This window comes from Megalobrama amblycephala, linkage group LG3, assembly GCF_018812025.1.
Source record: "Megalobrama amblycephala isolate DHTTF-2021 linkage group LG3, ASM1881202v1, whole genome shotgun sequence".
NCBI lineage: Eukaryota > Metazoa > Chordata > Actinopteri > Cypriniformes > Xenocyprididae > Megalobrama > Megalobrama amblycephala.
The window spans coordinates 14774590-14791888 of record NC_063046.1 but is presented as its reverse complement, the minus strand read 5'-3'; the positions used below and the strand labels follow the sequence as shown (position 1 = coordinate 14791888).

General features: G+C 36.4%; 1 protein-coding gene across 8 annotated transcripts in view; it reads right to left on the bottom strand.

Moving 5' to 3' along the window:
* sox6 (SRY-box transcription factor 6) overlaps positions 1–6664 on the bottom strand; it is a 165490-nt gene extending 158826 nt beyond the window's left edge. For 2 of the 8 annotated variants that reach the window (XM_048184154.1, XM_048184159.1), the window contains exons 1-2: positions 6315–6664; positions 3646–3762 (exon numbers count right to left, since the gene is read on the bottom strand). The gene's annotated coding sequence lies outside the window, so the exon portion shown is untranslated. Of the gene's footprint in view, positions 1–3645; positions 3763–3869; positions 4268–4307; positions 5233–5288; positions 6266–6314 lie in introns of those variants that run through there. The other 6 variants (XM_048184163.1, XM_048184164.1, XM_048184157.1 and 3 more) reach the window with 5 other exon arrangements.
* Positions 6665–17299: the final 10635 nt, after the last annotated feature.

The window sequence follows — 17299 nt, the reverse complement described above, 5'->3', positions numbered from 1 at the left end:
TGACAATGATTTTGCTAACACAGCACACTTTCACCATAAGATGATGTAATATGAAATTCACATTCTGAAAGTTATAAACACTAGAATAAAAAGTGTTAGATGAAATTATAAGAATGTAATACTTATTATATCAAGTGGATTCTGAGATACTAAACTCATTACACATCATTCCTACCCCAATAAGCAAGATGAATTCATAAGGTTCCTCTTATTAATAATAAAACATGAAGAAGAAGCATTTGCAAAATCATAGTACTTTCTAGTTAAATTCCTGATGCCTATATAACCACACTTTTTTTTCAGCATCTACAATAGTGAATTCCTTTCAAAAACGGCGAACAAATTTTAATTCAGCAATATTTGCTACTTTTATTTATTACATTATATATTAATAATAACCTCTTAGAAATAGAGGATGAAAGAGGTGAAGTGAAAAATGCAAAGAAAATCGCAAACAGCGAAGGACTAGTCCTGAACACAGAGTCCATATCAAAAGATTTATTTTCATTATTTATTCATGCACCAATTAAAGGTTAAACACGTGCCAAAGCCTGTGTGTCAGAAAGCAGCTGTAGTGAGCGAGAGGGAGAAAGAGAGAGAGAGAGAGGCCACAACAAGAAGGTTAAGGAAAAAGCAAACTAACTTTGTCTTGAAATGGTTTTGGCCAGGAGACAAGCTCTCCACAAAAGAGCACGGACTGGCATAAACATTTGTACAAAATTATAAGTGCATTTGGAGACGCATGCAGGAGTCAACCGCCTGCACACGGTTCCCCGCGCTCACTCTCTCCCAGCAAACCCTCCACCCCAGAGCGCGTGTGTGTATACAGGCTCCAAACCACTGCATTTTAATTACTGCCAGCAAGCACAGCAAACCCCTTTGAAATGGAAATGGACTCAGAATCTTCCTCTGCACCGCAGAAATCTTCTTCTGATTTGAAAAAAACAATATGCTACGCCAGAGCCTAGACCTGATAATGCTGATTATAACCACCAATAAAGCCAGTGTCAACAACCTCACGGTCCCAGAGACCCCTAGCATTAAATCTACATATTCATGTGTGCTTATAAAAGAGCTTTAAGAGAGAGAACGAACGATATAGTCAATAATACAGAAGGCATATTTGTCCTGCAACTAATTTTAAAGAATTGCAGGCTTTATGTGTCATGCAACACCAAGTTCGAGACATTTTGATTCGAGCAATAGTGTGTATTGATGGAATATATTCAAAAAGCAGCTCTATTATTGTGCTAGCACATCCTGTTATCAGGCAAATGCTGTGAGAAGATGAGGAAAAGAAAGCATTTAGTAATATTTCGGAGTGAAAAGCCTCTATCTCTCCGGTTCATTGTGCAGCATCAGGCCGTAGGTGAACATGGGTTTTCAGCAGAGGGCAAAAAAGCGTGCCCTTCATTTACAAAGAGTGTCCAAGACATCAAAGACGTCTTCAATTTTTTATCCTTGTGTGACTGCAACATCTAGACCTGAGGTTGCAAAAAGGCAAAAAACAAAACGTTGTAGGGGAAAAAAGGCCTTTTCAGCGTAGACTGTCGATGAAAGACACAGGCATCTTTATTGGCATTTCACAAGGCCTCTTAAGCTATAGCTTCGCTATCTTTTTTTCAGAAGCAAGACTGCAATTTGGGCGTGTTGTTAAGCCACAGATAAGTATAGGTTGGATAATTTGTACTTGCGCAGGAGGAAAGAAATACTTAAGTCCTAATGTTAAAGGTCTTCACAAGATTACAAATCTATTTATTTACTATCTGTCATTTGATTGTTACAGCTTTGATTTCATTTCGGCACGTCCAGGGTCAGTATTCCTCCCTATGTAAATCATTAAATCATAGAAGATACTGGAAGCCCTGAGGATCTCGAGCAGCTGTCAGCGTGCCATCTTCCTTGATGACAATGGATCTATCATTCTGCAGGAATGCAGTGGACGGCTGTGAGAAAAGCCTCAAATGTCAGCATGTGTATGAACATGAGCAGTTGCAAAAAGAAATTCACGCTTTATGTGCATTCATTCAAGACCTGAATATCATCCACAAGAAAACACCACCTTCCTAGTGTCATCCTTATTTCGCTAATTAGTAGACAAACTTACTATAAATTAAAAGTGCAGCAAAGCTTCAATAACACATTCCAGAAACTTGAGAGATTCTGCCACAAAAGGGGGGGAAAAAAAGCCTTCTAATAAACATGTTGCCATCGGTTTTGATCATTGTTGAAATATTCCACAGCAAATTAGCTAACACTTATAAAGACAGATGTCACAACATGTGCTGCCACATTTCCTCCTCATGCATTCCTCCCCTACGGCTGGCGTGCTGCTTACCTTTACCAGGCCTGCTGTTGTTTACCTCCAGTGTTGTTTATCATTAGGATTCTGCTGGCACTGTTCTAACCCCTCCAATACATGACAGAGCCAGACGACACTTACACCTGAGCATCTCCCACGACCTCAACCTCAAGCTCTTTTCCACTAAATAATATGCTACTTTACACTGGTTTATGCATGACTACATAATAAAAATAAAATATTTTTTTTAAACAAGAGTTTCATAAATTATTAGATGAAATATCATTTTGAAAGAACTGGTTCTGATAAGAACGTGCTTGTTAATAAATAAAATGCTTAAGCTCAAAAATAAATTGCTACACTCACTTCATCCTGTACTTTATCTTTAAGATATACCTCCACTTAAGACGTATAAACATCATTTAAACATTAAAGACATACTGCTTTACTAAAGTAAAAAAAAACGGCAAGCAAAAATGTAAATAATAAAACAGAGGCAATAAAAATTAAATAAATGCCAAAGCTGTGTAAAACCACTGATTAAAACTCAAAATTACTGGTAGAGAAATCTGAGACGATATTTCACAAGTACTAAAACATATGGCAGACAACCTCTAGAAACAACAGACTGTGGCACATGAAAGGGAATTATTCAAAGTTCATTTACTGTCCAGATTTCTGAACTGATAATGCATTTGGCTGATGCCAGCTATGCAATTAATGTTCCCAAAGAAGCAATCTTAACTCCCTTTATAACAAAGAACTTACTAAATTATAGCAAAACAACTGAACTTATTATATCCTGCAAGAGCAGAAAAGTGATTCTCTCATTTTAAAATTATTAATATGATATATGGAATACTGAGAGGTCTGACTTCTATTATGCATCTTAAAATTTAGGAGAACCCACAAAACATATTTCTGTACACACACAAAACAAAACAAAACAAAACAAAAAAACTTGCATTTAAAGATTAAATTAAATGCATTTTGATGGCATAAAATTACAATCACTCAGTCACTGCATAAAGTATCATACTGACACTCCGCAAGTGTTTTAACAACGATGTAGAGCCTTGTCATTTAATCCCTTACGATGTGATGCCTCAATTAAAAAAATGCAAAACTATCATCACTGCATATAATCTCTAAAAATAAATAAATAAAAATAATTCGTATGAACTGTAAGAATGATTAGAGTATAAAAGAAAAGAAAAAAACCAACTTCACACACTACATGTGTTAAAATACATATTCCAGCTGTCAAGTCTCTGAACATTAGATCTATTCAAAGACAAGCGAGGCATGGCAGAATAGAATACGGTCCAAATCTCTGAACTTACTGGCACCATAAGCGTTCGTCTGCGATCTGTCAGTATCTGCTCGCTGGATCCAGTTAGGAAATGCTCTTTACTTGCTCAAAACCACAAGTTCCTCCCCAAATCCACGGGCAGAAAGTCCTGAAAACAACAACAACAACAGAGATCGTCATTACCTCAAACGCTTTAATCTCAGCGAAAAGGAAAGTGTATTTGTCTGTGATATCGTTGTGAAACTGCGCATTAACCTTCATTCATACTTCATTTCTGTCCATAAAAGAAAGCATTTGGAAAATCCAGGAAACGTATGAAAAAATTAGCTTGAATGAAAACTGCGTTTAAACTTCAAACAGCGAGCCGTGAAGTTAAAAAAAAACGGATGCGTAGATTTGTGAAGTGTGTTAACACTAATAAAAGAGAAGGGGGGTTATAAGTTCATATTTAATATTGCATTGGCAAATAACACATTGAATAGATTTTTACATTTCGATGAATTAATAAAGGTGACCATGGTTTGTCTTGAGAATAAGATAAATGTAAGGGATAGGCAACAGAGACCCTTTCTCAAAGGCAGTGAATAAATCTATCTCTATTGAGTGCAGCATTTCCCTGTATAGCAATCAGGACAATGTGCTGAACTGGCAGTCTAATTATAAATGTTCCAATGGGCTCCAGTGCCATCTTACCTTATGAGGGAACAGCTAACAGCAACTGCTCAAAACAAAATGCCATTACGGGCTCAACTTCACCCCAACAGAGGGACAAGCCAAGGGGATTGTTTTTCAAACAGCCCCTCTCACTTAAGACAAGAATGTATTATTAGACACCCGGTTATTCTTACAGACTGGACACAATTTCAGGAGAGAAAAACTAGCAAAGTTAAGCTGTGTTTAATTAAGGTGTCAGGTTGCGTCCCTGCGCGAGAACAACAAAGCTTTTGTGTTTCTGCTCTGAGGTTTAGAAAAGAAAAAAAAGGAGGAGAGTGTTTCGCTTTCTAGCGCCGGAAAAGTGTTTAACAATAAGTAATTTAGGCGTTTTAATTTTTGTAATATTTTAAATGTCCCGTTTGACGTGTCTGAGGGGCTTCAAAAACCTTTACATTCCGTCATACGTCGGCGTGCTGTGTTATGTTCCTTATGAAAATATTATCGTATCTCGTGCAGCAGTCGAAAAGGGCTTATCTGTGCCTATGAGGGTCTACTTTTGGGAAACACCCATGAGATGATGGGCTATCTGTGTCCCACAGACTGAGTTCACACACATTGCGCTTCATTTGTCCTCTCAATACCTCATCGCACTGTTTCTGGAAATCTCAAAAGCATCACGGACAGCACAAAACTTAAAACAGAGACAGAATCAGAATAAACATTAATGCAAAGTGCAAATCGCATATAACGAAAACTAAACGTTGACATTATTTTACTGGATTTATTTTGAATAGGCCTAGAAATTCACTGTGAATGTAATTTTTAACAACTATTTGATTTTGTTGTTTAAAGTTTTTTTTTTACACTTAGGCTATCGGTTTGATGTTCTAAAATAAAAAATGATAAATACGTAAAGAAAATGCATTTATTTGTTTTTTTAATAAGCGCCGTAATTGCTCAGAGATTAAATATCACACATTCTGATAATTAGGAAAGTAACAATTCCCGGAATTCACTTACTTTCAGTCTGAATGCAGTGTGTTTCAGAGCACCTTTTTTTCAAGCTGGGAGATTAAAAGCAGTCTGCTTGTCCAAGTTGCTTATTGTCTCTAAATGGATCCGCTTTGGATGAGGACTTCATTTTAATTTATGGCTTATGCATTCTTCAAAGGTCAATATGCCTGACCTCGAGCGAAAGTTAGAAACAATTCCCATGCTCGCTTAGAGAACAATTTTGCCTTCAAACATTTTTTCTCTCTCTCTCTTTAAACTACCTGCTTAGCTATCTCTCACGGACTGGAAATGTGGCCGATCTTAAAAATACAAAGCATATCCAGTTTTTAATAGAGAGAAAGTTATAACGACGTCGAATCGGATACTTGCCAGTAGCCTACTGTACTACCTATAGCAGCGCTTCTCCCGTTATTATCAATGAATAGTACCGCTCTGTGGACACAAGTGAAATTACCTCCTGTGCAGGGAACTTATACGCCGTCCGGATGACAACTACATGCTATCTATTACTCAGAAATACAACTAATTAAATAGCACTACACCTGGAGTAATTATCCTGCGTGCATTTTTTAGAAATCAAACCTGCGCATCAGTATTTCCCTTCGCGCGTGCGTTTGTGAGGGAGCGACACTACAATAGTTCAACAGCGGACAATGAAGTACAAACAAAACATAATTGCTGGGAGTAAATACAAGAACCGCGTGGATAATGTGTGTTTAACTTTTTTTTCTGGTAGTCGTCAAGATTTTTGCAGTTTTTGGTTAAGAAAGAAGCTCTTAATCGCTCCTCGTCATATCGGTCTACGGAGTATCACGCGTCACTCTCCGTTGAAAATTACCGTTAAGACAAACATCAATCCTGAACAAGCAAACCCTTTCAAATAGTTTAGACACTTACTGTAAAGCTTCTGTAAAGAAAACGTGAATATATCACTACGGTAGCTGAGGTGTTACGACGCCAAAAGACAGTAAACACAGCATGACGAAAAGACACGAAATCACGGACGACAGGTTACCAATGATAAAAGTTTACCTTGATGTGAACAGGGTACCAAAACAAGCGCTCGTCTTCGCCGTATCCCGTTATTGGTTGTAAAAGAGGTTAAAAATAATGAACACTGGTGTGTAGTAGCAAAGAAAGAAGAAAAAACTGAACTGTGTCGCTTCCACTGACCGTAGAGGGAATCCCGCTTTGGCTGTATGAAGTTGAACTGTCAAAACTGCTGAGAGCAGTTCTAAGTATATTTATCGCGTTTTCCTCTCTACTCTAAAACAGAAGCGACAGAAGACGATGGTTACTGCTGTCAATCTTGGCAATCAATGCAAGCGGCCATGTCGCAAGTATTCAAAGCATTTCCCGTCGTGCAACATCAGAAAGTGAGTGGCCAGGGCATTGATCTGAGGAAAGAGGCAGGGCTCCCCCTCCCAGACAACACATGAGAGAGAGAGAGAGAGAGAGAGAGAGAGAGAGAGAGTCTTAACGGGGTGGGGTAGAATAGTGTAGATTGTGAGGGGGAAAGTAAGAACTCGGGTGATACAATGTCAGATATCAGGTGCCACATTATGAATATAGTCTATAAAATTTCGCGTAAATATTCACGCGTTGGCTAAATATTGGCTAAATTAAAACTCATTTGCATATGCTGATCAGAAAAAAAATCTTACTAGGTGTTTGTTTATATATATATATATATATATATATATATATATATATATATATATATATATATATATATATATATATATGTATACAGATATAGATCTCTAGCCTTATATGAAAATTTTAACTTAAACATGGAGATATAAAGGTGAAAATGTAAAGAGTGATTTCTTCCACTGCGTTACTCTGCTTTTGAGGATAACATGTCGAAAAAAGTTGTAAGCGACGGCAAAATTCTTATTTATTTTCTTACTTAAAAGTTGGATCTATGCTGTAGAAATCAAACCGTATAAGACAAACGTCAGTTGATCTGCTTATGATGAGAAATTCTATACCAGAATTTTCATGGAATTTGACGTTACCTATAAGCTAAATCCGTCTTTACTGCTGAGGGAAAATCGCAATATGTCTCTCATACAGACGTTTATATTATGTTATAAAATTGAAAAAATGGTTAATGTAGTTCCGCTAGAATGCTTACTGTGTCCATTTATCCAACGCACCTTCTTCTCAAATGATTGTAAAACAATGTTTTACACCTGGAACAATTATTGAAGTTAGTCTTGTGCCAACAACTGAAGGCCATTTCAGGTCATTCTACAAAAGCGAATGTAGAAGAATCCTGTCTGTTGAAACAGCATCATATATTATTTGATCGATATATTGATGAATTACATATATAGGGCATTCTGATCAGAATTTAAACTCATCACCTCCAGTGTCTCCCTGGAACTGGGGAAATAATGATATTGTCTCAGTGCAAAAATCAAAAACTGATTTAAAAACAAAACAAAACAAACAAACAACATTTAAAATTGCATTCCAAATTAATTTCACGGAGACAAGCATGATTAGCCTATTATTCGAATTCAGGTAAGCTAAACGATTTTGAAATATTCACAAATGTTTTACAAACTTGATTTTCGCGTTTAATAAATTCTTTTTTTTTTAAAATCATATATATTTGACTTAACACTGATTAGTTCAAAGGTGTGAAACGGTTTCTTTTACACTAATATAGAAATATTTAAGAAGTTACCAATAAAGTGCATGAACAAAAACTACGGAGACATTCCTCTGCAAAAAGCTTTTGTATAGACGATCCACTGTATAATTATATTAATTTGTGAAGAAACTGCTCGCTCTTAAACGGACAAAGATCAGCTCAGATGAGTTTGGGTATAGCTATTTGAAAGTACAGCGCACTTTAGGAATGCTGGTTAGTCAGACTGTGAAGATAAAAATAAAATAAAAATAAAAATCTACAACACAGAGATCTGAAACTATAAATACAGTCCTGATCAGCAGTTACAAAGACAGGCAGGAAAAACTCAAGTTAGTAGTTAAAAATATAAAAAGTAAATAATCGCATCAATAACTGTGAACTGTCGCGTTTTTGAATAAATAAAATTGCGTGCACCTTATTTTAAATGTATATTTATTTTGTGGTGAAAATATCAGAAATGCAATACCAAAGAAAACAATACATACATAAAACAATGTTGTACTTACAATGATAAGGGCAGATGCAGAAGAAAATGCTGTTTGTTAACTGAAGAGTCACACAGGGCTAAAGAGAGGGGGAGAGAGGGAGGGAGGAAGAGTGAGAGAGAGAGAGAGAGAGAGAGAGAGAGAGAGAGAGAGAGAGAGTGAGAGAGGATTAAGGATGTAGCGGGTATGCCAGAATAGATATCCTTTCACAACATCTCATCACATCTGTTCTGGCTCTTGTCTGTCTTTCATTTTCACATTCCCTTTTTTCCTGAGAAAAATCCTATCCACGCGTCACATCTTCATCCCTAGATTCTATCTACACCAAAGAGAAGATTAATTATTCAAACAAAGCCTTGCCTTCAAGGCAATAAAGCCACTGCACTGAAACTTTTCTCTTTTACAGCCTATTCCAGCTGACACAGAAAGTATTTCTCAAATGCTGTATAACAATGTCTGAATAAAAAGTTTCCCTAAACGCTTCATTTTCAACCATTGACAATCATTAGGCTACCTTTTTTTATCTGAAATTCGTTTGGCTGTTCGAAATTTCCTGCTTAATATAGCGAAAAGGTGCAGACATATTTTCTGACTGGTTTAGAGATGTAAAATATGTCGATGTTCTCACACAAGCTGAAAAATGTAAACAGGCACATTCAAACTGCCACCGCGCAAAACACTTCATAAAATAAAAAATGCAGCCAACAGTCTTTTCAGACAAGTGTTTCTCTGAAGGTAAACACATAGGCTGTGTCCCAAAACCTAGTGAGCTGCCTGCCTAGACAGCATTTTTAGGTCTGCGTAAGCAGCTTAAACGGTTTTCAGAGAGAGTAGGCTTCCACTGAAATTTAGTTTATGCCAGGAAGTAATTATTTTATCGTTCAATTTTTTGTTAGTTAGTATTTTTAGTCACTATTATGCATTAAAAAGAACGTCTTACTATTTTTACGAAGAGTTGCGCTGAATAATAACCAGAGCTCGTGTACTCCTGCAGAAGGCAGGTAGAGTGTCAGGTAGACGCCGCTCATCGATGTATTGTACAGGGCTAATGCGCCACCCATTGATTACTCACGGAATTACACCTCTGGATTACATGTTAAACCATGCAGTGATTGTCAAGCAGGATGTGTTCTTGAATCAACCCTTGTTTTTTGTTTTTTTTAAATCTTTTCTTTTTAAGCTAACGGTTAGGTATGGGGTTGAGCTTCATCAACATTATTAAACCTAATAATTTTATTTATTATTTTTATGCATATTTATATTAAAAAAAGCAAATTAAAAACACAAGTAGCTGCCATCACATTATTAGTAGAGGACCTACAGTACCAGCAAGTCTCATTTAAAAGAGAAATTCTGACTAATGAGCTTCAATCTGCAAATTTGATAGAGCCGATGTGTAAAAGACCACAACGTTTTAGAGAGCTGTAATAAAACTTCTTTTAAAAACAAATTCTATTCATGAATAAATTGTAAGTTTATTTTATTTAATCCTTGGTTATTGCTTCTGATGCAGTTTGGCCTTGACTGTGCAAAAACAGTCACTCAAATACTTATAGGTTTTAACAAGGACATGATTAATTTTCGTCTCCCTAATAGTGTTCAGGTCTTAACTAATTAGCTCTGAACAAATGTATAAGTCGTTTTTTGCGGTCCCTTTGACAAAATCCTAAAATCACAAGGTCTTTTCAGAGCTATGAGCCTGTAATTAAGCAGTTTGCGGGTGTGAGCGAGCGGGATCAAGCCTGTAGGTCTGGTCTGGACCAATGTTCTGTCCAGCTCGTTAGAGAAAGAGGCAGCATTCATCACATTAGCATATCATGAAATGCTTTGATGCATCGTGAAATTCAAGCCTAGCCTATTAATATTTAAAAAAGGCCTGCATAAAAATCAACATTTTTGTTACATTAAATTAACATGTGTTCTTCTCCAGTTCTGCATGTTTAATTAGGCCGCACTCTTCTGTCAAAGGAAATATGAAGGCTGCCATATGATTTGCTGTGATTACTTGAGAACTGGCAAACAACACTTCGCAAATATATTTGTCTGGTACATTCAAATGCCTCGCAGAGGATGTGCGTATGAGAGGCCTCTATTAAAAACTCATTTCAGACATTTCCATATCTGCAGGAGCCATGGAAATATGTCTGATGTGTTTAATTAATGAGCGATACATTTTTAGCCGAAATCTACAGAACCATGTCTGTGTTGCTCCATGAGACTTAACACACTGGATGAAGATTCTCCACAACATCTTCTATTTAATACATTCGCACGAAACAGCCCTGTTGTTGTCTGGAGGGTTTCAGCATCACTCAGGGTCTGTGTAAAAAAAAAAAAAAAAAAAAAAGAAGAAGAAAAAAGGAGAGAAAATTACAAACTGCAAACCATTATGTGGCAGGAAATACAGGAAGAGCTATTTTAAATGTCAGTGGTTGGAAAATCCAACCCATTATTACATTTTAAAGAGTTTATGACAATTTTAATTAAATATAAAAGTATCGCAGAAAGGACATGTGCGTAGCATAATTTCTCAAGTAATTTAATAATGATCTTCAATATTAATAATTAAGATTCCAAACTCTTTGTAGTTGTTTGTAGAACTGTCCATTGCATCTTATTCTGCATCACGTCCATCTCTGAAACACAAAGATCAGACTTAAGAGATTTCAACTTAAGACCAAAACACAAAAAGGTACAGTTACACCCTTAAAGGAATAGTTCACCCCAAAACAAATTCTGTAATCATTTACTCATCATCATGACATTTGAAATCATTATGACTTTCTTCTGTGGAACGCAAAAGAATATATTTCAAAACAAAACGGGGTCCAAACAATACTGGACCTCAAAGTTTATGGGAAGAAATTATCTTCTGGGGAATTATGGGGAGAATTATCTTCTGTTGCGCACATTGATTATTTAATTATTTTCTTGTATTATCACTCATAAAAGGAACATAAGGAGTGTGTTTTTTCTAGTCTAGTCTATTTAAGGTGTAGTAATCAAAGGGTTTTATCAGAAAATAAAGGGTTAGTTCACCCAAAAATGAAAACTCTGTCATTAATTACTCAACCTTATGTCGTTCTACACTCGTAAGACCTTCGTTCATCTTCGGAACACAAATTAAGATATTTTTGATGAAATCCAATGGCTCAGAAATATTGAGAGCAAAGCCACTGAAGCTCTTAAGGTCCATAAAGTTAGTAAAAACATATTTAAAACAGTTCATGTGAGTACAGTGGTTCTACCTTAATATTATAAAGTGAAGAGAATACTTTTTGTGTGCCAAAAAAAACCCCAAAATAACGACTTTTCAACAATATCTAGTGATGGGCCAATTTCAAAACAATGCTTCAGAGCTTTACTTATCGAATCAGTGGTTCGGAGCGCCAAAGTCACGTGATTTCAGCAGTTTAGCCGTTTGATAGGAGATCCGAATAACTGATTCGAAACATAAGATTCGTAAAGCTTCGAAGCGGTGTTTTGAAATCGGCCATCACGAGATATTGTTGAATAAAGTCTTTCTTTTTTCTTTTTTTTTGGCGCACAAAAAGTATTCTCGTTATTGTATAATATTAAGGTTGAACCACTGTACTCACATGAACTGTTTTAAATATGTTTTTAGTACCTTTATCTTGAGAGGTTTGGTGGCTTTTCTCTCAATAGTGGCCTCACTGAGCCATTGGATTTCATCAAAAATATCTTAATTTGTGTTCTGAAGATGAACAAAGGTCTTACGGGTGAAGGTCTTTTGTGTGAACCAACTAACCCTTTAAGAACAGAAGTTACATTTACAAGATATTTCTTGTAAAGGTGTTCTTTAAAGTAACAATTCATTGCCCTCAAAAAAAGGCTCTTTAATGATATGTCTGTTTTGTTCTATAAGCAAACCTTCTCTTTAAGGTTACAAAGCAAGAGAATAATGGCATTAGATTGCTGTGAAAGATGTCATTGTAAATCAAGCATGTTCCACAAGGTCAAACATAAAACAGTTTTGTCACTTCTAGTCAGAGGACAGAGTGCTCCATCTTCCACATACTCCAAAACTCAGTAAGTTCTCTGAAAGGAAGAACAGCCAAGGAAGTACTGCACTTTTACAGTAAAGTTATGTAATTAATACATGCCTCATTTGCATACATGCAAATCACCCCGGTCCCATTTGGAACTGCAAAGTGGGACGCTCTGTTCTCATTTGCTGACCTAAATATTACTTGTCACTCTACATTTCATCAAAGTTTTTATTAGTATTATAATTTCCCTTTAAGTTAACAAGGAACAGTTGATTAATTAAACGTTTAAATGAAAGAAAGCTACATGCTCTTAATTACATCATGACTGAGAGCTTCTGCTTCTTTACTCTAGGACGGTTTATGAATATGTTCTTTCCAATTAGTGTAAATCTACATAAATGCAAATCTAAATGACTACGTCCCAGATCCCCCGTCGAGACTTTCGGATTTGATTTGACTTTGATCAAACACCAATGGTGCAAGACTTCCGTCCAAGTTTTACATTGGGACAAATCAACTCGCCCTGCGGTTCTGATCTGACAAATGCAGATTCAAGGTTCAAACATTGTATTTCTAACACCATAACAGAGTTAATGGTTAATTAATAATACATGATAGATCATAAACATCTAATACACAATGAAATAAGCAGTATACAAGAACAGAGCATTCTTAATAGTGTTTTTCAAACTTACTTCCAGTACTTTGAAGTAAGGGTTTTTAATATTGACCCTGGAAAAAATTTCCAATTCAGAAACCCACAGTCTTTGTTAATGGAGGGTAAATATGCACGTGAACTTCCTATCCCATCTGAAAACCGCCTTAAGAAACATGTAGCGCGGAGCTAAGCTTTAGGTGAGCCTCATTAAATGGTTTCATCAAAGATTAATTGGCAGGTTTCGCAAACACAGCAAGAAAACGAAGCTGAAGTGTTGTGTTTTTCTGCCTTGAGACAGTGCTTCGCTTTAATTTGATGTGAGAGGTGCAGCAAAAAGGCTTCCTGAAGTTAAAAGAACTGTTGGATCAACTGAAAAGCCCAAGGACATTTACCTCATTTATGTTTACAAAAAGCCCAATTCACTGTAGGTATTGTAAATGCCGGGCATTTAGGGAAAATGTTTCATTGCTTTGTTGCGCGCAGCACTTTTATGCATGCAGAGGTAATCGTTTGTCTGAAACGATTCCGTTTTCTCTCATCTTGTTCGCTTGTATGAATCAGAAAGCCTTGGTGAATATTAACGTCTTTATTGTTGTCGAGAACAAACAAAGGCGGCTTGACATTTTAGATCGTGAGTAAATCTTTGCTCTCCTGTACTACTAAGATGTGGCGGGACTCGGAGGTATTATCTGCCTATATTCTGTTCCAGTTTTATCTATTCTTCTGTTAGATATGCAGGAATGTGTATAAAAGAACACTGAATGATGTTGAGCCGACCTTCTCAATTATTCAGAATCTCTCACCAAAAATATAGTTAGTAAATCAATGGTGATAAAAGAGCATAAGATACCATTTTGGATTCAAAGTACCTTTTGTATTAGAATCTCAGCCTCCCTTAGGTGAATGCATAAGTCAGATGCAGAAGCTATGAGGATCCCTGCAGTGTTGGGAATGCCATGTCGAGACAACGCAAAGTCTTAAAACGAGGTAATTGTGTGCCTTTGAATTATTAGCACCCGAAGAGACGTGGATGGATCCAGAAAGGAATGAATTTGTGATTTCACAGCTGAACATCATTTGTTGGGTGCACACAATGGATATCATAGTGAATCTGTGATGTCCCTTCACATCTAAGAGTCAGAGAGTTGAGAACGGGCGCATACAAATCATACGCTATACTCGCCAGGATGCCTGGCATGTAACAATGTGGCTTTCTTTTCCAGCTCAATATGCTCATATATCCATATAGGTTTGGCTACAATGTGACCCATTACACAGTCTTTTTGCCAAATCAACTTCAATAATTAATGTGGGTCAGATAACATAATATTTTGAGTTTCTGTTCATTAAACTAATCGCCTTCATTGCAGTAACTCAAATTTTTTATTTCAATGAACTCAAAATTTTAAGGCAACCAGGTAACATATTTTAAGTTATAACAACAATTCTTTTTCACAGTGTTTAGAGAGACCAGACAGGGATTGTTCATCCCCCCCCAAAAGTTTTCTTGAAACCCCTTCTGAAAAGGACATTTTCTTCCTCTGATGTGAAACATTTCTTCAGTACTGTCACGTTTCCGCCCACTGCTGTTTCCTTCCACTCCCCACCAGAGGTTCACCATTAAGACTTTTTCATTGCACACACGCAGTCACTTCACTCTGGACTGCATTTCCCACAATTCCCCAGCTAGGCACTAATCACACACTCACACCTGTTTCCCATCAGTGACTCTTTATAAGCTGCACTCAGACACACACACATTGCTGAATATTGTTTAGTCTTTTATCATGCCTTGTATTCGACCTTATCTCCGTGTTCCTTGTTCCGCCTGTGTTTTTGACCCTGGACTGATTCGTTTGTTGCCTGCCTTGATCATTGCCTGTTTTTGGATTACTCTTTGCCTTGCCTTTCCTGATCCTGTTTGCTGGTGTTTGACCTCCCGCCTGTTTGACCATTGAGCTTGCATTTGGATCTACCACCCTGTCGTCTCGATTCCCAGCATTAGAAGTACAGTGCATCGATTGGTGCATATGCATCAATCACATGCCACCATGTGTGAATAAGAAAACAATAACGTAAAACAATCATTTCAACAATTTTACTCTATGTCCTTGTTTTCAAAACAGGGGCTGACGTCCCAATTAAGTTTTACATTAAACCCTCTACAATATGCATTATAATATCATTTGACAGATAACAATAACAACAATAATGACTATAAAGTTTTGGGTCAGTGAGTTATTTTTAAAGAAATTAATATTTTTATTAAGCATACAGTAAATATTTTTTACCTTGTTCAAAAAAAAAAAAAAACTCTTTTCAACAGTGAAAATAATAATAAATGTTACTTGAGCATCAAATTAGCATATTAAAATGATTTCTGAATAATCATGTGACACTGAAGACTGGAATAATGATGCTGAAAATGCAACTTTGTCATCAAAGGAATTATTTACATTATAAAATATTAAAATAGAAAACCGTTGTTTATAATTATAATATTTTACAATATTACTGTTTTTTCACTGTATTGATCAAATAAATGCAGCCTTGGTGAACATAAGAGACTTCTTTCAAAAACATAAAAAATATATGAAATGGTCTTTTCAATGGTAGTATATAAAATAAATATTAAATACTTTTGAGTAATTTTTATATTTAACTGAAAAACTAATATGCAGTATAATTATCAATATAATTAAACAATTATAACAGAATATATTAAGAGCATTTAAACAACAAATGAAACAGACTTCACTTGTGAGGCTAAGCTATTAATATAAATTGCATATTGTATTTTGTCACAATAAGTCAAATTTGGTCATTTTGAATAAAGGCTACATCATAGATAGAGGGTTATGAGAAATCAGTTGCATTTGCACTGCAAATACGGTTTGCATCCACACATTAGGTTCATGGACTGCGTTGTGCCTTTGACCTTACAGGGGCCATCTGTGGTGTTTCACTACTAAATGCACTTTGGCTTCTTTAGTGCACTGTTTTATCTCTGTTTATTCCACAGTTGAGCAGCGAAATAAATGACTGGAGTTTTGTCAGCCTCGATTCAAAAAAGCAAAAAGCAGAGCTTTACGTCAGGCTGTCATACTCCAGGGTCAACGTAGCTTTCATTTCGTTTTTAAGGTCAGAATAGTTAAAAATCGCTCCGGCCGCTCAGATTTCACTTTGAAACAGGTGGCCATTTACAGAATCGAATCATTTGAGCCACTCCAAAACACATCATGTTTTGACAAATTTATGGAGAGTCGTGGAAAATGCTGCACACAGTTTTAAGCTAATTAATTCAGTCACTTCTAGACATTTAGTAAACAGTCGCCTCCAATTCACCAGAGAGCATTTGGAGTAGTACTGTGGAGAGAACACCACCCAGATTCATGTCAATATTGACAAATAGTCTATACTCAACTGCATATTTGTAAATGATTCTTGGCAATGACTACAGCTCTTGCCATGGACATTATTGCTGAAAATCCCCACAATCCTCCTGAGAGTTTTCACAGTTGGCTGGGCGGTGAATAAAGAGCAATATTTTTCTTCAATCTATCATTCATTCAAATGAAGGACATTTACAGTATTCACGTTTAAATACAGCATTCCTTCTGCATTTCCAAGGAACATTTATTCTATTCGAAATAACCACATTTTCATCCAAGAATTGAATTGCATCAACACAATAGGACCTGTGACGTGCTAAAACACTGATATGGAATAACGCAGTACTCAAATGAATTGGATTGAACAAAGGTTAAATGTTTTTCAAACACTCAATGTCACAGAATCCTTGGATGACAAAGCGTCTAAATACAGTTGTAGGCGTACTTACATATGTGTCTTTAAACTTCTTTGAACGAGTGTGAAATATTTTGTGCGGCATTAGTGCTCGAGACATTCAGTGCATTTAACAGAACAGGACAGAATTTGCATAATGGGTTTTTTCTTATTCTCTTTGAAATCCAGAGTGCGGAATAACAAATGTATATGAAATAGCAGCCAAACATCAATAAATGGAAATGCCACAATTCTCTGTGGATGGTCTTGGGTGGATTTCTGCTGGAGGAGGAAAAACAGCCCGCTTATTGCAAGATAAGCAGAAAAGCGGATGTGATCAAACTCGTGCCCACCAGGCTCGCAAATGTGCACGCTCGCGCACACACACGCAGTAGCCCACCTCTCACTTCTTC